General features: G+C 40.4%; 1 protein-coding gene across 4 annotated transcripts in view; it reads right to left on the bottom strand.

The window, feature by feature from the left end:
- Positions 1-26275, bottom strand: part of HIVEP2 (HIVEP zinc finger 2) — a 150317-nt gene that overhangs the window by 50853 nt on the left and 73189 nt on the right. The gene's annotated exons all lie outside the window — the stretch shown is intronic.

Raw genomic sequence — 26275 nt, 5'->3', positions numbered from 1 at the left:
TGTGTTGGACTGTAAGTCCAATTGCTCCCAGTAAATAAGGCCATCAGTCATGTTGGCTGGGAAAGATGGGAGTTGCAGTCCAACACATCTGCAGGCCACCAGCTTGGAGAAGGTTGAACTAAAGGACAGGACAGGCCTGGAACCCATTTGCAGCTGGAGGTGTCTGCACATTCAGCTCTCCCTCTCCTCAGTGTTTGCTATCTGAAGAAAAACAAGCAAACAAATGCGTTACTAATCAGTAATGTAAACAGTGGTCTATACAGTCATTTGGGCATATTTGAAAACATATGTTCTGGCTTCAGACCTTTGCATTTTATCACTTCATTATGTAATTTTCTAGCTACTTTAGTTTGTACAGAACGGCAAGGAAACAAACCCCAGCACTCAACAGGAGCCCACAGACTGTTCAGAGATTGTTTGTCCTATCCTCAGGAAAATGTGGTGCAGACACGGGCAGAGTAGCAGCTCCTTTTTTGGAAAGCAGATCCTTTTTTAAAATGAATGCCTCAGGATTGGCATCTATAAAACACATTATATGCATCTAAGGTATCTAATCTAACTGATGTTGAGATATGAATTCATTAACTGATCCCTGGTCCTAGTACTTTTCCACATGTTGAAGAGGAATTTTTGAACTGGGCGGCTTGCTCTACATGTACTGCCCCCCCCCCAACCATGTGATTTTGAACTCTGCAGTAGTATCTCAAAATTAAGCATAATTTAAACATTTGCGTACTGTTTTATCAATGGAGAGCCAGTATAGCGTAGAGGTTAGAGGGTTGGACTGGGAGCCTGGAAGTTCTAGTCCTAGCACCTACTTGGCCATGAAACATGCTGAGTGTTTTGGGCCTAACCTACCTTATAAAGTTGTGAGAATAAATTAGAGAGGCCACATAGGCTGCCTTGGGTTCCTTGGAAGATGTAACAAATATATAAATAGGACATAAATTAGGTTTAACATTTGTCATGTTAGTTTCTCTGAGAGAAACCAGGATCCATTTGGATGAAGGACTCTCTCCACCCTCACACAAGCAGACATCCACTCACACAATGCGTGGTCCTCTTCTTCCCCTGCACCCCCAGTGCTCTGGGGAAAAATTTGCATTGCATAGGAGAAAGGAGGGTCTCTCTCTGTTGCTATGTAGTAGTGCCTATTCAGTTGACAGGCAGACACTGCTGGGTAAGATTCATGGACCATGCCACCTAGTTTCCAACCAAATAAATGCATGGAAGCTTCCACAGTCAAACAGTGACCAACTGCTACTGGAAGGGTAAAGGGAAAATACTAGTGAAGCGACATCAGTGGTAATGCTGGGGCTGGTGTCTATCACCATTTCAGGCCACTGGGGGAAAGTTTGGAACCTACCACTTCTATCTTGTTTGCTCCATTTGTTCCACAGCTTTTCTGGGGGACAGGCTGTGAATTTTCCATATCACAGATCAATACAGAAGATGCCATTTATATTCATTTGCACGTAAATTCATCCATAATCTTGACCAATGTATTGATACTGAAAGAAACCATTCCAGTGGAAACAAACTTTTGATCTGTTGGTTTGAAGCATATTAAATACAGGTCTCCTATGGACACCTATAAATAAATGCTTTAATGTGTGTCCAGAATCCTGCATTTATGCCACAGCTTATAAAGCCAGTTCTTTTATTCTGGCCAGGAGCTAAATTAGAAAGGGAACATCCTTCTAACCACAAACTTCAGCACAAATAGCAATTTAGACACCACCAGCTGGGATTCGGGCCCTAGCTAACCAGGCTTGATGTGCAAAAACAGCAGGATAGCTGGGGCTGCATTCACATATCTAAGACAGGATGGACAACAACAGAGGGTAAAAGACATAGGAGGAAAGACGATGCTCCAAAGTAGTACTATGTGTTAAAAAAATCTTCAGCGGTATGTAACTGAATCATGTATGTATAATAGTTACTGAAGATGAATTCAAAACAGGATAGAGCTGAAAGGGCCCTATAAGGCCATCAAGTCCATTACCTGCTCTGCTCCCTATGTGGTCACCATCCAACTGTAGGTCTGCACATTTCCAGCTTATCAAAGGTGGATGACATACCAGTTCAATGTATAGCTATACTGGCAAATTATAATATTGAAAGTATAATGTATAATAAAAAATAAAAAATAAAATAACACATTATAATATATTGCACAATATATTATACAATTATAATATAGTCAGCCCCCCACATTGTGGGGGTGAGGGGCTCAGGGAAAGTGGAAAAACCACAAATATCTCTATAGCGCCCCCATACCTTAACCCTTAATACTGTGTACCATATGTGTACTGGATTGCTTCTCTCTCTCTCTCTCTCTCTCTCTCTCTCTCTCTCTCTCTCTGTGTGTGTGTGTGTGTGTGTGTGTGTGTGAGAGAGAGAGAGAGAGAGAGAGAGAGAGAGACCTTGGTCTGATCCAGGAGGGCCCCTTCTTCATTTATTACATTCTTATATTCTTATTTCCTGCCCCCCCTTCCACTCACCAGCACCTTCTCTTTGCACCAAAGAAATGTCAGAGAGATTTCCCTCTCCAGATGGGCAGGACATGCTTTGGAGGCCCTCCTTCTCTCCCCTTTCACTTTCTCTCTCTCTATGGCAACAACGATATTCCACAGTAGGTCAGAAAACTTTTAAAAAATCCTATTTAATTATTGATGGCAAATGCACAAATAATCAAAACTGCAAAAGCCAAACCCATGGAAGTCAAGGTTTGATCTCAGACAATAATTAATAAATAACATTTGACCTCAGACAATAGTTCAAAACAATAATAACCAATTTGCCATCAGCATATGTAGAAGAGGAAAATGTGTAACATGGTGACTTTCTAGGAATTTATCCATCACTGGGGAAAGAAAGGAAGAACTGAGGTCCTGAGATGAGGGCAGAATGCTGCAATTCTCCCCCTTGAGTTCCTTCTGCAACTTTGACAGTACAGGGCAGCCTTTCCCAACTAGGCACCTTCCTAATATTCTGGATTACAGCTCCAAGAATTCCCAGCATGAAAAGGGATTGACAATACTATCAATGCAGCTTTGCAGTCGAGCAGAGAGGCTTGGTCTTTATCACTATCAATAGCTGCCATGTTAGTGCAAGGGCCATTTCTAGTAGTGAGCAGTTTACAAGCAAAGACCACCCGCTAGGGAGATTAACAGGGTAGGTTAGCAAGGCAGGGCCTTCTTGGTTGAAGTGCCAAAATTGGACACATCCTGTGAGACTACTGAATTCCCTCTTTGCCCTCTATAGCCAACAAACAGCTAGCTCTGTTCAACAACACCAAGGATGCCTCCAAATGAGAAAATATTGTAATAATGGGTAATTTCGATTACTCCCAGATGAACTGGATGTTCCAGTCACAACAAAGAGGTTTTTTTTTTTTTTTTTTGATGTCCTTAAACAACTATGCCCTAGACAAATTGGTCAGAAAAACAACCAGAGGTGATGTATTCCTCGATTTAATCCAAAATGGTGTCACCCAGAAAATAGTATGTGATATAAATGTTTTTAAACCAGAGGCCACAGTGCTCTAATACTAAATATAAAGTGGAAAATTGTCAAGGAATTCCAACACATTCACATTTGACTTCAAAAGAGGAAACTTTGGAAGTGTGAAAAGGAAGTTGAAATGTGGAGCCAAGAAAGCCAAATATTTGGAGTTTACTCAAAACCACAACAACAGAAGCTCAGCTAGAATGTATTCCATAGGTTAGGAAAAGTAGCACCAAGAGATAACCAGCATGGTTAACAAAGGAGGTCAAGGAATCTGTTAGAGAAAAAAAGTCTTCCTGTAGGAAATGGAAGTCTTGCCCAAATTAGGAAAACAAAAGAGCACAGCTTGGACAATGCTGATGCAAGGTGACAATAAGTGACGTCAAAAAAGCATTTTGAGAAGTGTATCAATGAGCCAACAATATGTCAAGTAGCAGGAAAGCTGCTAGGGAGGCAGTTGGACCAGGGACAACAGTGGAATTAAAGGAATACTGAAAGAGGATAAGGATACTGGGGAGAAGCAGAATGAATTCTTTTAGTCTGTCTTCATTGCAGAAAATACATAATAGATTATTGGAATGTATGCTTTCAGGAAGGAAGTCTAAGGAACTGAGGCAAGTAATGCTGACAAAAGATTAAGTGTTCAACCTTACAGATCATTTGAAAGTTGACAAATCACTGAGCACAGATAGCATCCATCCTAAAGTTCTTAAGGGCTCCAGTAAAATATTATTAATCTTCTAAAGCTTCAGAGCGCTTTCCCGTCACAAATGGCGTCAAGCAAGTGTGCGTGTTGGCACCGACCCTGTTCAGCATAATGTTTTCAGCCATGCTGTCAGACGCCTTTCAGAACAGTTCCTTGGGAGTCAGTCTGAGATACAGGACCGATGGGAAACTGTTCAACCTGCGAAGACTCCAGGCTGTCTCCAAGATAAAGGAGACTGTGCTACAAGCCCTCCTTTTTGCTGACTGTGCCCTGAATGCTGGATCAGAGCAGGAAATGCAGGCCAGCATGGACAAATTCGCAGCAGCATGCAACAACTTTGGCCTCCTCATCAACACAAAGAAAACCAAAGTGATGCACCAGCCAGCTCTGAAAGCCCAACACCAAGAGCCCACCATCACAGTGAAGGGACAAAAGCAGCAAGCAGTGGACCAATTTACATACTTTGGCAGCACCCTCTCCCGCACAGTGACAATTTACATCGAGGTCAACTGCAGAATCGTTAAGGCAAGCTCTGCATTCAGCAGTCTGCTGACCAAAGTGTGGGACTGCCATGGAATAAGCCTTGCTACAAAGCTTAAAGTCTACTGAGCAGTAGTACTAACTATCCTGATGTATGCCAGTGAGACTTGGACTGTATACAGGAGGCACGCTAGGCCACTGAACCACTTCCACATGACGCCTCCGCAGACTTCTGAGGATCCGGTGGCAGGACAAGGTGCCAGACACAGAAGTCCTCTCCAGAGCAAGCCTGCTGTCAGTTCACACCCTGCTGATGAAAGCCCAGACGTGCTGGGCAGGCCATGTTGCAAGGATGCCAGACCATCGCATCCCCAAACAGCTCTTCAGTGGTGAGCTGTCTCAAGGAAAGCGATCACACGGGAGACAAAAGAAGCGATACAAAGACACGCTGAAAGCCTCTCTCAAGTCCTTGGATATCGACACCAACTCCTGGGAGACCCTGGCACAAGATCGATTGATATGGCGCACGCTGATCCACCAAGGCTGTCAAACATCTGAAGCTAGAAGGACAACCATAGCACAAGAGAAGCAAGCACTCCGTAAAGCCAGAGTTGCAAATGCTGCAACAGTGGTGCCTACACATGTCTGCCTGACATGTGGCAGAACATTCCGTGCCCGTATCGGCCTTACCAGCCACCTGTGGACACACCGTGGACAGCCCACAACTCGTTAGATGTCAAGGTCCTATTTGAAAACGATGGACGAACATCATTAATCTTCTAACAAAAATGTGCATTGTTTTGTAATAATCCCACTAGTCAGCTTCCACACCAGAGGCTGGAAGGTTACGTTGTGTAACACTAATTTTTAAAAAGGGGACTAGGGGGATTCAGGAAATTACAGGCTGCTTAGCTTAATGTTTGTTCTAAGTAAATCAGTTGGAAGCGTTAAGTTGAAATTAGTAAGCATATAAAAAGACAAGACCTGCTTAAAAATGAATCAACATGGCTTCTGAAAAAGTAGCCAAGTTCTTTAAGACCATCAATAAACATATGGACAGGATGATTCAGCAAAAATTGTTTACTTGGACTTCCAAAAAACCTTTGACAAAGTCACTCAACGAAGACTTCTAAATGAACTTAGAAGTCATGGAATAAAAGGAGAGGTCCTCTCATGAATTAGTAATTTGTTGACAGAAAGCAGTGAAGAGGAATGAGTGGCAAATTCTCTCATAGGAATCCTGGGGTTCCACAGGATTCTGTACAAGGACCAATACTTTTCAACGTATTCACAAATGATATGGAAACAGGAGTAAGAAGTGAATGTGAACACTTGTCTGATGACATCAAATTATTTAGGATGCTTAAAACAAAAAGGGATTGTGAGAAGCGCTAAATAGATCTTGCAGCTCCAAGAGAATGGGCATCAAAATGGCAAATGCAGTTCAATTTAAGCAAGGGATGCACACTAGGGCAATGAATCTCAGCTTCATTATATTTTTCTTCTGCTTCTATAATCCTTGAACCTGAGGTCACCCTACGAAGCTGACTGGTGGGAGATACAAGGCAGATAAAAGGAAGTATTTCTTCACACATAGTTCAACTATAGAATTCACTTCCATGAGATGGAGAGATGGCCACTAATTTGTAGACAGCTTTACAAGGGGTTTTTGACAGATTCATGAAGAAGAACACTATCAATGGCTACTAGTCCCAATGGATACCAGCTCTAGCAACAGAGGCAGTGCGCCTCTGTACCTCAGTTGCTAGAAGTTGAACAGGAGGTACTGTTGTACTCATGTCCTACTTATAGATTCCCATGGGTAAGCTGGTCAGCAATGTGAACAGAATGCGAGACGAGACAGAACATGGCTCTGATCCAGCATGGCCCTTCTTCCACTCTTAACACAGCAATGTCTAAATGACTCTTACGCCTTACTGGTTCCAAAACTTCAATGACAAGAACTTAGCCAGGCTTAGGCCATGAAAAGGCCTCCTGCCCTGTTCCCTTGGGATGTAACACTGTTTGCATGCAAGCATGATTCATTTTACAAGATGTCATGATGGTCACCAATCTGGACGGCTTCAAAACAGAATCGGGCAATTTCATAGAGGATAACAATATAAATCATTACTAATATTAATGGCTATATGCTACTTTTAGTACCAAAGGTAGTATGCCTATGCATACAAGTTGCTGGGAACAGGAGCAAGTGGGTGCTGTTGCACATCATCATCACATTTATACCCTGCCTTTCTTCTTCTCACAAAGAAGCCAAGGCAGATTACAATTTTCTCCTCATTTCCATTTCATCCTCACAACAATCCTGTGAGGTAGGTTGGGCTGAGGCTCAGTGACTGGCCCAAAATCACCTGGTGAGCTCCATGGCTGAGCAAGGGCAAGAGCTCAGATTGCCAGAGTCCCAGTCCAGGACTCTTAATTGTTATGCCACACTCATGTCTGCTTGTGGACTCCCTGCAGACAGCTGGCTGGCCACTGTGTGAACAGAACGCCAGAGCCTAGATGGTCTGATCCAGCTTTTGCTCTTCTTATGCTCTTGAATGATGCTGGCAGTCCATTCTGGAGAAGAAATGCAGCCTGTAAGGAGTTGCCTGCAAGATACCACCAGAGCTCAAAAACAAGTGTTCTGCTCCCGGGTGGCTGATCTGCCCTACAATTAAAATGCCATAAAGAGCAATTGATGGTGGTTGGGAGAGGGAGGAAGCATTCAGCTTCAATAATAAAAAGCTGCATCCTGTTGCAAGCAGAACATAAACAGAGAGGAGCAGCCAGAAGAACAGAAGAAAAAGAACATAAGAGGCTGTTCTATACAGGAGACAGAACCTAGATCTATACCTCCAGAGAGCTTCATTTATAGTGTGGCATAGAAATTAAATAAATTGTCATTGTAATCAGATGGTCCTCCCAGCCATTTGGAACCGACAACACCAGTGCTTAACTGCAGCAGGAAATGAACTGAAATAAGGTTTTCCTGCTCTCTCAAAGGTTTTGTTTTAGTCTACTTTTTATGGTATGAACAGTCCTCCCATCCCAATGTGTGGTTTTCTTGCTCCTCCCCCCCTCTCTAGAAAATGCCATTACTGCCTAAACACCTGTGCCCCTCACATACACCCTGCTAGCAACTCTATGATGTAATTAAAAGGATTAAAAGGATTCAGGTTGTTTTATGCCTGGGCACATCTGTACCTCTACAAGCCTCCATAATACTCTTTTAATACATGGGGCCCATGGGCATCAATATGCCCCCAGTCAACATTCTTGCCATTTGCCAATGTGTCCAGCCCTCCCACTTTTCTTTCAATTAACACTCTTCCTTACCAGCAGCTGGGGCTGTGCTGAAATAGATTTCTGTTGGTGAGGAAACTGGGGGTTCAAAGGTGTGATGGGTCTCAGATGCCAGCTCAGCCTTGTGCTCAGTCTTCGGGCATGGAATTTGACCTATGCCAAGCCTCCTATGGCAGCCATTTTGTGCTCAAGAAGTTCCTCAGCTTGCTAAATATGCCCACAGTACAAGGTAGGCTAGTAGCTTTAAAATTGTTGATGCCTTATGTGAGATGTTGTTTGTACACTGTCTATTAGTAATTTAGTTGCCATCACTTGAGTTTTTTCATTCTTTATCCTAATGTGTCTGCTAATGTTACTGTAAGTGACTTTGTTTCTATTTTTTATTTTTCAGAAAAGTGAGATATATTGAACGAAACTAACACATTATTATTTTGATTATGAGTTTGAGGTTTCTCTTCTGCTACATGTTTCCCCTCTATCCAACCTAATCCAACACTGGCTTTGGAGATGACAAGGGAATTAAACAGACATAAACTTTCTATCTAGAGTAGAATCAAAGGACTTAATCCAGACCCAAGTATAGTAGTAGTGGGATTCAACCAAATAGAGGGCTACACCTGTATTTTCTATTCCAAACTAGTGCTCCATAAAACAAATAATTCACTATTTTGCAACAGAAATTGCAGTTGAGGGCACCTGATCCAGACTGGAAGCCATCTCTAGAGTAAAAATTAAAAAATACAAAACTAGGGCAGACGGGTAAACGAGCTATGACTAAGTGCTTCCATATGTTTGCTGCTTCCCTGCAACCTCCATAGTAATATTGTTGTCTGCAGCAGAACTTCCATGCTTTTCTGGGTTAAGAAAGAGTTTCTTGGTCTATCCATTTGTTATGAGCTCAGCTCTCCCTGTTTTGGTCTTAGGCACCAAAGCACCAGACAGTATCTGTGCAAAGCCAATCATTACTGGTACTTCACAACTACAAGAGAAAGTAGCCTTGAAAGCTCTCTAGCAACCTGGAAGATAAGCTTCTGCACATACTAAAAATGACTGTTGAACCCAAACGAGGGGTTTCTCCCCAAAACCCTTCCCTTTCAGTACTCTGGGGTTCCACCCTGTGGGAGGCTTGTGCTGCTGAAGTGAGACTTGTAAGCCCTCTAACTGGGCAACTTGCCTCTCCTGATGCCTTTTTATTGTTCTTGATATTGCATTGTTTATTTTGATATTGTTTGATATTTGATATTTTTCTTTGATACTGCTTTATTATTTTGTTTCATTGCATTATGTATTACTTCTTTTGGATTTTAGAATGCTGTTTTATTATGTACTTAGAAATTGAATTTGTATACTGCCCAGAGAACCGAAAGGACAATGGAGCAGGACAGAAATGAAATGTAATAAATCATGGAGTCAGATGTAGGGCAAGACAATGGGTCTTCCTTCTCCTCCTCTCTGACTCCTCTCCTCCCTTACCTTGCCTTCCAAAACATTCCCATTCTCCTGGTCAGCCTGGGAATCTGAGGCCAACAACCTTGAGGACACCTTCAAAGCTCTGTAGCCTTGCCTGATTTTCAAAAGCTCCCATCTATGCTGACTCAAGGCCTCCTTCTTCAGAATCCAAGCCATGCTGACTTCAGGATACCTGCCAAGAGTAGTGATCAGCTTCACTCACTACTGTTTCAGATCCTCTACAGATGTTCACATCCCCTTATCCAGTTGCCTTACAGAGAACCCCAGCTCACAGTTGGAGAGCCACTGTGCTGTATCACCATGCAAAGCATTCAATCAATGTGTGCCATCCAAGCGGAAGAGAAGCAGAAAGGAAATTACCACATAGTAACATGAAGATGTGAGGAAGCACAGCTTGTCTCCACAGTGGGCAAGCATAAGAGACATTGGGCTGTATTTAGAATCATAGACACAGAGCGAGTCAGAAGGGGTCTCCTGGGCCATCTAGTCTGACCCCCGGCTCCAGCCAGCTCCACTCAGGACATGCCTACCATGTGCATGTCCAGCCTATCTTTGAACACCCCCACCGATGGGGCCTCAACAACCTCCCGTGGAAGCCCATTCCATACCTTCGGGGTCCTGTCAGGAAGTGCTTCCTGGCATCTCAATGGAACCTTGGTTCCTTGAGCTTTGCTCCGTTGGAATGCATCCTGCCTTCCTCTGCAGGGGAGAACAGGTCTTTACCCATTTAATCTGCCTGGGAAAGAAAGAGTACCACCTTAATTTTGCTGATTTGTATACCCACTTAAAGCACTCCCCTTTGCCACAGAGTGCTGCAGGAGGTAAAAAGGATGAGCAAAAACTGGGTGCCCCAAGATGTGTGGAACAAAAGGTACTTTCTGCTAAAACCAAATCACAATTGAATGCAACCTAGACTAAAATTTGAGGCATGTGAAGGCCCAACTCTGCCACAGGTTCATTTTGTGGTCTTAGGCAAGATGCTGTACTTCAAGTTCAAATCACCTTGCTAAACAAGAAAAATAAAAAGTTACCTACCAGAACAGCTGGTAGGTAAACACAGTCAACTGTTACCAACTCTACAAATTAAAAGCATTTTAATGATTTGCTACTATCAGTATTCTGCTCCAGATTGCTTTTCAATGGCGAAGTAGAAATGGAAGTTTAAGGGACAGGCTTTTGCATGAAAGACTGTAGATCTTAGTCATCACAGAAAATGACTAAAAGGTATTCCACAAGGAAGGACATCTCTGTCGGCTCTCTGTGTAAGCATGAAGGGGCTCTCTGTGTAAGCATGAACCAGCCCACAGCAACTGAAAGGAGTGCTGGGCCTTCACAATCAGAAACAAACGCTAACCTGCCTGGAGAAACTGGCAGTGAGCCAGGGAGGGAGAACACCAACCAGGAAGACAGAAGCCCTACAATGACAGAATCTGTCGCCATGGTAAATCTGCAAATTCCTCAGAATTAGCCTCCCTCTGCCACCTCTGAGATATTTGTGTTGCTAGGCACAGAAAGTATTATCTGAAAATCAAATGGAGGCTTCCTAGGTTTGAAAGACACTTTCCCTCCTCTATTTGCCATGTCGCTAGGAAAGGTTGAACCACACCTTTGCTGAATATTGTTGAGATTCTTTCTTTGAAAAGCTATCTTAGAATTTTATAAAATTATACAATTTAGACTGAGAAAATGTAGACCATCCAAACAATGCTCGTAGGTTGCACTCAGATTTTCTTAACAGACAAGAAACAAACCCCCTCAGTGGTGAAGCAAGAGCTGCACCCTGGGGTCAAAGGTCACCTCCCCAGCCCAGGTGTGCCAAACGATCACACAGAGAATGCTATGTGGTATCGTCTTCAGGGAATTAAAAGCAAATTAGTCCATTTTGTTCCTGTAGTCAGGATGACACCAGGATTTAAGTGAGTTTAAAATGCAAAATACCACCCACTCAGTATTTGCTTTATTTAATATGAGAGTCAGCAAACATTCTGTTGTTGTAACATATCAGGAATGCAGTGGTGGAACATGGAAAGGTAGTTAGGGTGGGGAGAATATTATATTTGAATGCTTCATCACTGAAGTAATACACATGGGGGCATCTGATTATTCAGTCCACAAAATTACCTAGCTGCACCACTGTAGCCTTTTAAATGACTTTCCACAGAATGGTCAGTACGTTAGCAAGATATATGATTGCTGCAGCTAGCTTTTTAAAGTCAGTTAGCTGACAAAAGGGTAAAAATTTGGCAATTTGTTTATGTGGATGAAGTGCAATTGTGGGGGACACGCAAATGCACACACATATCTACAACTTATGGTTAGGACCAAGTTTTTAACAAAACAGTTGCTTCCCATGTAAATAGTCTAAACACAGAGAATGCGATTCTGCACACTTTGAGTGCAAAAAGCAAGCACACAACACAGAGATAAATACAGACATGCAGATTATAGACACCCATCTCCATATAAGTTTTGATGTACGCAACTGTCTCACATTAGAGCTTCAAATAATACAAGCATTTGCAGAAATACGCTTGAAGGAGGCCTGAAAATAAAGCAACACAAATTTGAACAAAACCTGTTAAGGCAATCTATAATTTCTGAGTTGATTTCTTGCTGAACCAAGCAGACAAAACAGCTTTACCTACAGGTCACGTTTTCCTATATATGATTACATGGAAGTCACTGGAATGCCTGCTGCATAATGCCTACAATCCTACAAAAAATGTATCTTGGGTACATTTCTGTGTATCAGACTTAGATGTGTATGCACACATCCTTTTAACAGTCCTTCAAATTCCAAAACAGTTTAGAAAAGACTTGGCTTGTGTCTGTGTGTACAACTCACTTGAATGAAGCCAGAGTTTAAGGCTGAAGTATAAAGCATAATAATCAGTATAAAAATGAGGTGGAAAGTCCACACACATAATTTGTGACTAAAATCATAGGTATTATTAAAAGATGTATATTTCAATTTTCGTGCAACATTAAGTACCAAAAGGTTGTCTCCAGTGCTAGTTCTACGCAAAGTAGACCATTTGAAATTTAGTTAGGCTAAGACTAGATACAGCTTGGAGTGTCTAATATCAAAAAAGTAAAAGAAACAAAATATCACTAAAATAATACAATACACAGAAAATAGAGAGATGAAGTAATACAAAACCTTTAGGATTAGAAAGAAACTATTTAAGTTCTATGATGTAAAAGTGCACCAGTGCCTAAGGTCCAAAGCATAGTACAACTAGCTTTGCACAATTAAATGTACCCAGTGCTTCAAATGCAGGCTCCCATGCCACAAGGCAAACTACTTTTGACACTAGAACAACTTTTAAAGTAGCTTCTGATGTGGCATAAAGGTATGTTACTATTCAAAGTCAAAAATCCCACTTAGCATGATTAAGTAGTTTTTGGTTTCTGGGCAACATAGCTAGGCTGGGTTTGATGAAGTATTTCATTAGCCCAAGTGCAAAAGAATTACTTGGCTGTGGTTTATTGGACACTGTGGTGTGCCTTGATTAATTGTTCTTTTGATCAAATGTGTCATGTGTGGGTCTTTGTCCATACATGTCATCCTGGAGGAGGTTATGACTTTGGTTCGCATCCAAGTTAGGATTGCTAAAATTTCAACTCTTCAATCTTGAAAGTGTTTGATTAACATTTTAGCTGAGCAACCAGCTCCAGTGCTCATCTATTAAAACATTTTGTGTGACTAATAGTGACTGGAGGAAATCAGGGGAAAAAAGGAGCAAATATTTTAAGGGACCCTACTTCAAAGTTCAAGCTGTTTCAACTGGCAAAATGAATGTATATGCAAAGCTGCTGTAAGAAGGACGTTCTTTTACAAAGCTACATGTTGTATGAGGGGTGTCCTAGGAGACCACCTGTACTGCTTGGCTCCATGGAAGGGCCCCCTCAGAGTCAGGCATTTATGTCTTGCCAACTTTCTGAAAAGTTCCACCCACCACTTTTTACAGCAGCAGTGATGGAAAGGTAAGGGGTATGCAGAGACATGGGGAGGCACTAGACATGGGGGCAGGGGAGAAGAAGGCAGAAGAATTGATGTCTGCTGTGTTCTTTGTCAGATTTGCAAATGGTGCTGTGGGGTAATAACCTGGCACACAACAAGCATATCCCTTGTAGCTGTAAAAAAAGCAGCCTTCTGAGTGATGGCCCCGTTCCTCAAACACTCACTCACCAAGAGAAATGGTGACATGACTTAAATGCCAACTGAAAATACTTCTATTCATAAAGGTTTTTCCTGACCAGAGTGACTCTTTTACCACCCTGTTTTATTGCTATGATGTAATAATTCTGCATGTTCTTAACTGTTTTAGGATACAATCCTATGCAAGTTTAAACAGAAAAAGTCCTATAATTCCAACCATTCCCCAGGTACTCATGCTTGTTAGGCAAAGCTGAACCCTTAGGACTTCTTTTCTGTCTAAACATGCATAAGACGGAGTCTTTCATTATTTATTATTTTATATTTTACTTTCAATTTTACTATGCTGTATTTTAATGGAAAGTACTTGGGGAATTTAAGGTATAAAGTGGTAGAAAAGTATTAAGTGACACAGAGATGGGTGTGTAAGGGGCACAGTGGAAAACAGGAAGGATAAAAGAAACTAACAGTTGTACTGGAGCCAACTCTTTTCAGACTGGTGTATATGCTGGCATTGATTCAAGAGAGTACAACAGAGCAGCTGGGGCTGCGTGCACAGCCTCCATTTTAAAGCACTGAACTCTTCCCACTAAGCTGAGTGTCAGGGAAAAGAAACTGTTATTTGGTTGAAGGCCAAATCAAGACTCATACTATACCTTCTGAACAGCTGATTGGCACAGTTACTTTTTAAAGATTTACATATGGCACAGTTTCAGCCACTGTAACCATAAAGGAATCGTGCATGCAACACATTTATGCACGTGACTCCCGTTACACTAGGAATCCACACACACAGAGTCCTTAGGTGCTGCAGATGGTTATATACATCACATATTGTAATACCTTCTGGTGCATCCCAAGCAATACCTCCAGCTGGCATGAAGCATTTCCATACCAAAGTCAATTGTCAACAGGAACAATCTGCACGGGGATGGAAACTCTCCATCTTGTATGGAATTAGTAGCTGGAAGGAGGTACTACGTGTTATGGTTGCTAGATGCACAGGTTTGAGAATGTGTACCGTATTAGACAGTCAGATGTCCAAATAGGATAGGAACAGGCACACAGATTACCCTCAAGGTGCTGCTGGCTCCTTAACTATTCATTTAATTTATACTGCACCTTTCTACTAGGAAATAGTGCTCACAAAGGCTAACGAAAATAAAGACTTTTAAACAAAGTTAAAACAATAAAAATACTTTAAAAACACAATAAAAAAACCAACAAGGAATAAGGAGTTTGGAGAAAGCAGTAATGTGGCTGATGACAGAGTATCTAGGGTGGTTAAACCAATGGAATCACTCCAAGCTAGGAGAAACTGCGTTAAAATGGCAAATTTGGTACAATGTAAATGTGCTTACAGCAACTATAGACTGCTTTTGTGAAGTTCATTCTGTGCTTTGAACAGGAATATATTGTATGCATTTGTTGGTGAATGTCTATCATATTGTACTGCTTCTAGATTAGATTTTTGTGTTATTTGTTTTTAGATGTGTTATTGTGTTGATTACAGTTTATATCAATTCCCCACCCACCCTGTTTTATTAATCATGTGTTTCAGCATTATGTCTGTAAGTCACATGACAACTATTTTTGCAGTGGGAAGAAACACATAAATTTTACTATTCCTAATTGTAACAATTGACCCAGTCCTAAGATTTGTTGCTCTTAGAATTTCATGTAAAACATGGCAATGCCTCATGCTAACAATGCAAAGTTATACGTTCCTAATTAACGTCTGTGTGCTGGTATCATTTAATTAACATAGAACTTTGAAAATACTATATTTCACTATAGCAAATAAATTTTAATTTGATGGGACAAACCTTAAACCAGCTCTACTTTTTGCCTTCACTGACAACAAAAGGTCTCCAGTTGGATTTTGAGTGAATGAAGGTGTTTGGAAGGATTTCTTATGTGTAACTAGGTTCTAGTTCACAAATCTTTCCAGGATTAGGGTGCAAAACAGTGCTCTCCACTGCAGCTGCATGTAAGCCTCTGAACTTGGAGGCATGCAGGCAGGTATCTAATGCATGGGATGTGATGATGCAGCAGTCTCCACTAGCAATTAATCTAGATGTAGAGGAAGGAAGGAGAAAGGGCTGATGCCAGGAAATGGTGTTTCTTCCATCACACTCCTTTTCTCTCTTTCGTAAGCCTGGTGGCATTCTTAGACTACTGGCATGCTTCTTTCCACACCAGCTGCAAAGGGGAGCAAGATGGGGGCTTGACCATCAAAAGTTCCAAGTTTGCAAGAACTTGCAGCTGGCTCCAAAAAATTCTATGGCTTCCCAGGTAGCATCAGGAGACTTTAGGATCACACTGTTAGTTAATCAAAACCTCAAAGTCTGATTTGGTGTCCATATTCTAAAAATTCTAAAACTAAGCTTCAATGCTTGTACCCTGTGCATATTCCTTGGTTATTTTTGCCCCTATCATCATCACCATCTCCTAACTCCATATGTCATCTGCAAACCTGAATAAATATCAAACTGTAAGCTGCCTGAAACAGCAATCTGTCCTTTGGCTAATATTCCTCAGATAGGTACTATGTGCATTACTGACACTACAGAAATAATTAGTAAAAATAATCCACAATGTCTATTAGAACACTAAACTTTTATATTTAATATTCCTCTGCTCTTACATGGCAAGAGCTCAGAGAAATCCATGACCTGCCTTCATTAACTATATATTTGGAATATGACATACTTCATTTGGCATGTGTGCTAAGATTGTGTCCTTTGATTTGGTATCACAAAGGGCATCACTAATCACCATGAAGGAAATGCGTGTCTTGCACCAGCTGTTTCGTCACTTGTGGTATTTCCACTTCATCTTAGGACTCCTAGGGCTTCTTCCAAGAGAAACACCTTTAACATATGCAATTGAAGTTTAAAAAAATAGGGCTCATTACATTTCATGTCACCAGCAATAATTTTAAATCAACTATTACAAGTTTGATTAATAAATGCATTTATTTTTGCAAACAGCAAAGAGTATTTCAAGATAGATGACTCCAAGAAGTACCAATTAAAAGGCAAAGTGTAGTTATTCCTCTTAAAAGAAGTTCTATGATAAGAAAAAAGATGGAGGGGCAGTGGGAAAATATGTAAGGGTTACTCATTGAAGACAATAATGCCTAGACTACCACCTCCAATAAATTCTGTGAATGGTAAAACATCTCATTTAAGAAATAGTAACATTCTTCCTGGGGAGAAGAATGTAACTTTTTTAAAACACCAAAAGCCTACATAGTTGTGATGAAGGTTGTAGACAAGAATGTTTACACTTTTTTGTTTTCATTTATGTTTTTCCAAAATTCTTTCCATCATTTGAATAGTCCAGTAAATTTAAATTAGATGAAACCCTTTGTGCCTCTCATTCTCTAACAGCAACCAAGCAAGAGCTCTCTATACTAAATTATAATAGCTGAAATCAAGAAATACAAAGAATAAATAGTACTTTCTTGGTTTGAAACATGGCTTCCTATTAACAGAAAGTATCTGTGACCAAAAACATGAGCAGCTTGTTTTCACAATCTGTAAAAAATGTGGGGAATTCTCCCCATTCCCGTGCCCCTGATGGATATGCCTACAGAAGAGAACTGCTGTGCATCTGTGAGATGCTACTTCAAGAAGCTGAAAACACGCTTAGCAATAACATGGTGTGAGCAATTTATTTATGAAAGAGAGAACTGCAAAGTTTGATACAAACAGACAAGCGGTAAGCTGCTGACATGTAACTCAGCTTGCAAGCTTATTGACCATAAAATGCATTATATAACCCAAATTGGTATTATGTCATCTCTGGGCTTCCACTAGTCTGATAGGCTTTACTCATTTCTTCCTATTCCCCCTCTCCTGTTATACTTCAACAGGGGGAAGTCACTTTTCTTAGACATCATGTTGTTCTTGGCACTTCTCCAAATGAAATAGAAGGTAAAAAAGAAAAGAAAAAAGATGTGAGCAGGGGTGTGAAGTTGCTGAGGAGTAAGAACAAAAATACCCATGATCATGCCAAGCAACTGCCATCTATAAGCCACATATGACATGAAATCATGATTCACTGAAATGATGCCTTGGTCATGAAATCATGATTCACTGAAATGATGCCTTGGTCATGAAATCATGATTCCATTGCTATCAGCTGTCTGTCTGACATCTGTTTCAATGGATACAGGATTTTAATTGACAGACAGCTGCTGTCCTTACTTATTTTATCAGATGTCCCTACAATGTGGCTTCAGCTTGCATTTTCTCAAACTGCATTGCTATTATATTGAAGCAACTACACGGAGTAACAAAGAGTTAAACAGTGTACATGAAATGCAGTAAGTTTAGTACTAGCTACAGTAGTCATGTCCCACTTTTAAAAATATGCAAAGTGCTTAACAGTTTCAAATTTGCACACAACTGAAGTCAACAAGGCTAAGTAGATGCGGGCTTAAAATTAACCAATAAATCTATGTGCTTTAATGAGCCTTGGGCTTTGTGTATTATCTTGAATCTCAAAAACCCATTGTTTTTAGGGTAGAAAGGAATTAATCTCATCAACAATCTTGTTTTCATGTTACTGCATTAATTGCAGTGAATTCTTAACCCAGCCCATCTCTGCAAATGCAAGATTACTGACTCTGCTCTTCTGTAGATTCTACAGTGTTGACAGTTACATACCTAACAGAAGGAAATCATGATTTTCTAATTATGTAAAACCATTTTCTACTTGTTTTCAACTTGCTTCAGCTTCTGATTAATACTTTGATCAAGCAAAACACAGATGCAAATTGAGGAGTTATTATTTCAGGATTACTGATCATGTAAGCAAGTGCTGAACATGTAAGCTAGAGAACTGATACTGGAATCTGTCAGTTCAGGTTTTATTTGAGAAAGAAAAAAGACTTATAGTGTTTCAAACAATTTGCTCCCAGTATTCAACTTTCATAATTAGATACAAACTTGTCACAAAGCATTGCCAGCACAATCATAACATTCAAAAGCCTACCAATTGTTATCCACTGAGAATGGATCACCTTTCAAAACGATAACCATAGTTGCAGAAAATGTTGATGTCAAGGCTTGCATTTTTGAAATTATTACCTGATAATAAACCAGATGCATAAACTGAGTAGCTGTTATCTATGGCTCTCAAAAAACAATATATAATACCCTGAAGGTTCACCAGTGGTGGCAGAGTTTTACATCCAGCAGCAGCCCTTGCTCCAGGTCATTTCATCTGGCAACACAAGTAAAACAATTCCCCCTCCACCCCCAAAAAAGTCTGAAGCCATGCTGCATAGAGACAACCCCAAAATGTGAATGGGAACATATATTTTTAAGTTTGCATATTTCTGTACTTCCTATCACATTTGAAAAATGTGGAAATTAATACTTTGAAACATTTTCATGTTTTAATCAATGGAAGGAAAGCATGCAGATATGAAAAATGTGAATGAAGATGCAGCTTTCCTGTTCCAAATGCACTTTCTAACAAAGAATAAAACAGCTCATAAAGTCAACTGGAGCAAGCAAAGCTGAGCTTAGGAGGGATATTTGGAGAATTTCAGTGATCTCAAACCCTGGCTCTCCCATCCCCAAAGCGATTCCACTTGGAGAGTTCACTATGATGCAAGCTAAAAACAGCCAAAGCAATTTCCAAATTAATCTTAACATCTTTTGTTGTTGTTGTTTTCCATCAAATAATATGAACTCAAACTTTTAAATAAATTAACACCTCCTTATTTTAAATTGGCTCTGTCCTGTTCCATGGTAAGCTACAGACAAGAATCACCAGGTAAATGGTTAGTAAACACATGGAAGAAAACTTCTTACCCAGAAGCAGCCTAATGATGCAGCAATAATATCTAAAAATCTTTGTTTTAAGTCCTTGTTGCAACAACTCTACTCCAAGTTTTCTAAAGGTCTCCTGAACTTATTCACACTACTCTGCCAAACACATTATTGCAGAAAATTCTCATAAATGCCAAATTAATTTAATTGAAATTATGTCAATAAAATAATAATAGGTTATTAAATAGTGGAGATCTCATATTATTATAGCAAGAAGGGCAGCAATAGAAACTCTTTTCAAAATTGCACTTTCCTTCCTTTCCTATTTTACTTCATTGGAACATTCTGCATAATTAATGTTGCACTACTTAATAAATGCTTATGAAACTACCACCTCCCTGCTCTTTCAGTTTAATTAGGTGATTGACTTCAGGAATGGTATAAATTATAATGACAGTTTAATTACTTCTTTAATGTGCTCGCTTAAAAGATTTATAAACACGAACAGTATAGCAGGACATTGAAAGTTTAAAATATTGTGAAATTGACTGGAACAAAACCCCATTTAACAGAACATCAATGACACTATGCTGATTAAGATGCAGACCACCAATGATTTACAGAGTATTATTTTTTAATCCTGCATTCTCCACCAGAATCCATGCAGCACTCTCTCAGTTGAGAAGTTCACCCAGGTAAGTTCACCAGTGCATCAAGGTATGATTTGCATTACCCAATGTCATCTCAAACATGGTACTTTTAGTGGAATTAGTTCACGCATTACAGCCCTGTTCAAATATTCAGGACACACAAAAGCTGAACAGATGGCGGTATCATGGCCACTGGTCACTGTTCTAACCTGCATGGTCAGCAGAAGGCATGAAAAGGGTTCAATGCACATAACACATTACATGGCCACAAGTCCTTCCACATCACCAGGAACCCAGCGGGATCATGATCCCTGGTCCTGTAGGACAGGCTACATCTATGCGTGTCTCCTAGCAATGCCACTGAATTTCAAAATTAATCAGCTCATTGGATGAAATTCATGCATTCATAATTCCTTTGTAGCAAGCACAAATCACTGCCACGTAAAAACTTACAAAAAAATCACGTGTCAAGAAACTGCCACATAGGCTGCATACATTTCCAAATACCAATCTATCTCTCCTATACATGCTTATTTGAAGCAAATAACCATTACCCAGGCAGGTTCCACTTATGCATGGTGACTTGATGCAATATACAGTCTGAAATGACAGTCACAAGATACAGTTTGATATTGTGCCTCCACAAAAAAATCACATGCTCAGCATGAGAACTTGAATTAAGGAAGTCTGAACCATGATTGCCTAGAGGAACTAGTTACTTTCCGAGAAAATAACCAATTCATTTGAAGTGTAGTGTGGTGGTTAAGCATGCTAGACTGGGACTCAGGAGATCTGCGTTCTAATCCTTACAGATTTGTTGTTGTGAGGATAAACTGGAAAGGGAAATTTTGTAAGCCACCTTGGGTTCCTTGCAAGAGGGAAAAAAGCAGGATATAACTGCAAACTAATCACAATCAACACTATATACCTCTATGCTCGTATCACTGGGAAATATGGCTAGTCTTACTTCCTTGTATGTATAAATACACACACACACACACAAACACCTGTTGCTGCTGCTGCTGTGTTATGTATCCCACTTTTTTTTCCTTCCAAGAAACTCAAGGTGGCTTACATAATTATTCTTTTCCTCCTCTCAATATTCACAACAACCCAGTGAGATAGGTTAGGTTGAGAGTCCGACTGGCCCAAAGGCACTGGCCCAGTGAGCTCCATGGCTAAGTGGAACTCAAACCCAGATTGCCTGAGTCCCATTCCCCCACTCTTAAGCACTACACCTCTCTTAAAAATCACGCAGAGCTCATACATGTTAGAAGGAACTTTATGAGCCTATGTGATGAAGCAGCTCTCTTAATCCTACAAAAACAACATGGCATTGAAACAGAATCTTTTATTGGATCAGCTTTTATTATTTTATTTTGTGTTCTTGGCAATTATCAGAAGAGAAAGAAAAGGAATTGTATTTAAGCCCATCTAAAACTCTGTTCTAAGCTTGCACTCCCCTATCCACATTTGCCTGACAGTGACACCCATGGAACAGATTTTCTTCTGAATAAACATGCACAGGGCTGTACTGTAAAAATTCCTTGAAAAATTACATACAGGCTTTCCCCAGGTTATGAACATCCAAATTACAACTGGTACTTACAAATGAACTGCCGTAAAGCCTATTGATTTAAAAATTCAAGTTAAAGACCTACTGCAGAAAATCATCATCACCATAGAGAGAGGGCATTGAAAGGGGATAGAGGGAGGACCTCCGAAGCATGCCTTCTTGTCCCACCCATCCAGAGAGGAAAATCTCTCCAGCATTTCCTTGGTGCAAAGAAGAGGCATTGTGGGGACCTGGGGGTGGGGTGGGCTAGAGATATTCATGGTCTTTCCACTTTTGCCGGAGTCCTGCACCCCTAACCCTTGCAAATGTGACTGTATGTGATCCAACTTACACACAAACACTATAAATTCGTACTCAGGAATGGAACTCCTCCATAATCCAGGGGCTGCCGGTACAGTAAAACAGCAGATACACCAGTTGTACACCAATTTTCCTGAATTGTACCCAATTGGTATGGTAATACTTCTTGGCAAATTATTTTTTAATTGTTATGGCTTTGAAAAAATCAAGGAAATATATCCTCTGACACATGATAGTAGGAGGGATTTCAATGTCCAGATTGCTAATGTGTTTGCCTCTTTGCAATGTCATAGATCTCTGCCAGGATAGTACAGCATAAAGCTGAGTGATCCAGGGTGCTTTGTCTGTAGTTTCCGTTTCCAGAAAAGTTGTGCAATGCTTAAACAATGGCTCTCCTATTGGGCTACTGTTTCATGTAACCTCACTGTACAGCTGATGATTGATGATGGGTCAAGAGGGCAGTAGACTTTGGGTGCACGTCGTTTAAATGCTTTATCAAAAATGGCAAGGGGCCATGTCCTACAATAACACAGCAAATACTTCCTTTACTGTACAGCAGACAAATTCCTTCCTCTTAGCTGGCTAAATCTACAGCTGTAATTCTGTGACTTGCAGTTCAGAACATAATAAACCACATGCACTGTTCTACAGGTAGCAAAACAAAACACAACAAAAAATCACAAAAGCCGCCTCATGCTTCATTCGCAAGACTCTGCACATCCTCTCTATATTGATATTTCTGGCAGAAAAACCAAGTGTGAAAGAGACAGTTCAAGTGCATCACTGACAGAATGGCTCAGTTCACACAATCATGGCTTCTTTTCCTCATATGTGTAGGCTGTGCACCATGTGGTACACCTAATTACCTTCACGGCACACAGGTAGTCATGGCATCCAAAACCAGTGAGGTGGATAAAGAGAGGTGGCTTTGAAACTACTCCAGAACCTTATAACAAAAATAATGGGTTGGGTGGAAGGGTTGATACCCCACCCCCCTGCAATCTCACAGGGTTTCGACAACACGGCTGTCCATGAATTGCTTATTTTCTCCAGTAATTGTGTGAATACAGCCAATGACTGGATTCACCCAATCCAACAAGCCATGGTGGCTGTTTGCGTTGTCAGAAGCCAGTGAGGTTGGTTAACAAACTGTAGGCCATCATTAACAAACCACAGCAAGCCACCTCTGGCTTATAAATCACCATGGTTTCTTCTGCTGTGTGAACCCAGTGTTAAGACTTGTCAGTCCTCTCATGCAATCCCATCACTGGAGAACGCTGAACTGTTAGGTGTACACATGGAAAAACATAAAATGTCATAAATACTATGGTACATAAGACAATTACTCTATATTTAGACTGTGCTACTCAAGAATAGACAAAACAGATGTTAACAGCAAGATGGTAAAGTCATTTCTTAAGAGGCCAATATTAAAGCATAAAATCACAGCACAAGCTCTGAGAGTTTGTGACAGCATTTGAATCTGCCTTGTAAACCCCAAGAAGTGGTTTTCATGATGACCTACAAAATCCTAGTCCAGTTTATCAGCTGGACCTGTCATAACATACATATAGCACAAGTTAAGAACAATGAGGACAATGTAGAAGTAGTCCCTGGGTTACGAATGAGTTCTATTCCTGAAAAAGTCAAATTGGTATGTAGGCTGGATCATGTATATAAAACACTTAAGACACGCTTCCATATAGAGTTGGCCCACCACATTTGCAGGGGTTAGGGACACAGGACCCCCACAAAAATGGGAAAAATACAAATATCTCTACAGCCCCCGCAAAAAAATAAACTCTGAATACTGTTGTCCATACATGTACTGAATTGCTTCTCCCCCCGCCCCCACCCCAGAACTTGGTCTGATCCAGCAGGGTCTTCTTCTTCATTTATTGCATTCTTATGGTCTCATCCCTGCCCCCTCTCCCTTTCGCTCACCAGCACTTTGCACCAAGGAAATGCCAGAGGGATTTCTCTCTCCAGCCTGGCAGGGCAAGAAGACATGGCTCGGAGGCCTCCCTCTCGCCCCTTTCGCTTCCTCTCTGTCTGTGGTGATGACAATTTTCTGCAGTGATTTTAAAAAATTAATAGGCTTTATGGCAGTTGGTTTGTAAGTATGGGTTATTCATAACTCAGACGTTACAGACAAGTTCGCATTCCTGAGAATGTCCTTAGAGGAACTGCATGTAAGTCAGATCACGTACATAAAAAGCATATAAAACACCTAAGGAACACTTACATATATATGAAAACATCTTAAACAATACAGCATTTTAATAATGATAAAAATTCAGTAATATTAAAGTAACTACAGGTGCTGAAGAGTGAATCTGTATGTATGAGTGTAGGTATAGCGTATCTTAATCTTAAAATTAAGATAGAAAAAATAAAGATTATTAAAGGCTAATGCTTCTTGAGCTAACATGAAGTCTAACATTAACATTGGGCATGCTGGCTGGGGATTATGGGAGTTGCATTCCAACACATCCAAAGGGCACCTGGTTGAGGGAGGCTAGCATACCCAGGATCATACTTTTTTAAACAGTCCATACACAATATGAATGACATCTGGAAAGTTAGTTTGGAGTTGTACTTTCCTGCTTAATGATGGCTGTCCTGAAGGAGTGGATGATAACAAAAAATGTGCAACTGTCTAATTTCCATGGGTTGCAGGTAAGAATAATCACAACCATGCACTGAACAAGTGTGTTTTATTTGTTTAACATCTACCAGAAGCATTTTACCCATGCTGTGGCTTGCGTTCCTCATTAAAAGATGGAAAGAGGGAAAATTCTGGACAAGACAAGAGCAACTAGAGGGAGGCTGCATGTGAGCATGCTTGTTAGTGCTGCATTTCCAGCTGGTTTCAAACCGAGTGCAGAGGGAGGTAATGGAGAGCTGCTGCAGACCTTTTCTCAGTTTATCAGTTTAAGCTGCTTAAAGAAATAAGTCCATTGCAAGGTTTGTGTACCTGCAGTGCCCGCCACAATATAGGCCAGCAAAAAGACCAGACAAAATGTGTCAAATGCAGGAAGTTTCTCTGTGAAGAAAAACTTTCCAAAACAACTTATCAACCTTATCACCCAAAGAGATGCTGTGATTTCAGGCAACAGCCTAATTACCTGTTAGAAGAAATGCACAACCAGTGTAGCCTATTATAAATCTGCTTTTCCTGTCTCTGCAGTATACATCTGGAGTCCCCATTTTTACAGCTAAGAAAATACCACGAGGCAGATTTGCACCATACCACTACTTATGTGTTGCAAATGTTTCTGAAGTAAATGCTTCATGAATGTCATCCTTAAATCATAGCCCTGCAGGTGATCCTCACCCAGTGTATTCAGAAGTAAGTTCCAGTCCTTTGAAGGGGATTTACTCCCAAAGTAACAGCACTTAAGACAGGAGTCTAGTTTGAAGAATAAAATACATTGTTTGCATGTGAAACTTTCAGTAGGTAAGGAAGGTTATATAAGAAACAGCAAAATCACACACACAAAGGGTAAAGCAGTTTTCAGAACTAAGCAAGAACTCTAACAAAGAACTGGAATAAAGTATGTGCAGGACTCTTCTACTGAAATTAGCATGGTCTAAGCATGCTTAACTCCAGTGTGCACAGGGTATAACTGAGTTATTGTAGAATGAAACTGATCACTGTCCAACCTCAGTTGGATATTACACATAAGTCTTAATGCACTACATTTTGTATATCTGATCTATCCAAAGGAACTTCCTTTTGTTTTTAACAGCAGGAAACATTACAAAGTATTATTTTGAATTCTATTTTGGTTAGCTTCTAATATTTCAGTGCACTCTTTAAATATTGTCATTCCTTGTTTGATATTTCCAGATCTGATTTTTATTTTATATTTGGTAGAATGCTATTTAATTTAAATTGATAAAAACAGTAACAATAAAATTTAAAGAAGTGTTTTTGTTTTTAATCCTCTGACTTAGGGCCAGATTCTGCCTGTGCTATAGTCAATGGCATTTTTCCAGCTGGGGCTGGATTGGATTCAAGTGCATCAAAGCATGCCAAATTTCACACTTCAAAAGAGAGGTTATGTTTAAATCAGAAATACAGCAGCTGCGCTACTCAGCCGTAACCATGTTATGGCAGAGTGGCTACAAGGTCATGGTTTGGGTTGAGAATATGACAGAACATCCAATTAAAACAATGAGGGCAGCTTTGATAAACTATCAGTGCTTGCCATATTTACAGTGAAAACTTTTAAATTTCAAAAGCAGGCTCCACTTTTATAAAGTACACTGGAAATGGTTTTAGTTTAACTTTAAAGTGATGATCCCGGTCCTATGCATGCTTAC

This window comes from Varanus komodoensis, unplaced genomic scaffold (assembly GCF_004798865.1).
Source record: "Varanus komodoensis strain SLA01 unplaced genomic scaffold, ASM479886v1 scaffold1, whole genome shotgun sequence".
Taxonomy (NCBI): Eukaryota; Metazoa; Chordata; class Lepidosauria; order Squamata; family Varanidae; genus Varanus; species Varanus komodoensis.
The sequence above is the reverse complement of the archived record's forward strand: the minus strand, read 5'-3'. Positions and strand labels throughout refer to the sequence as shown.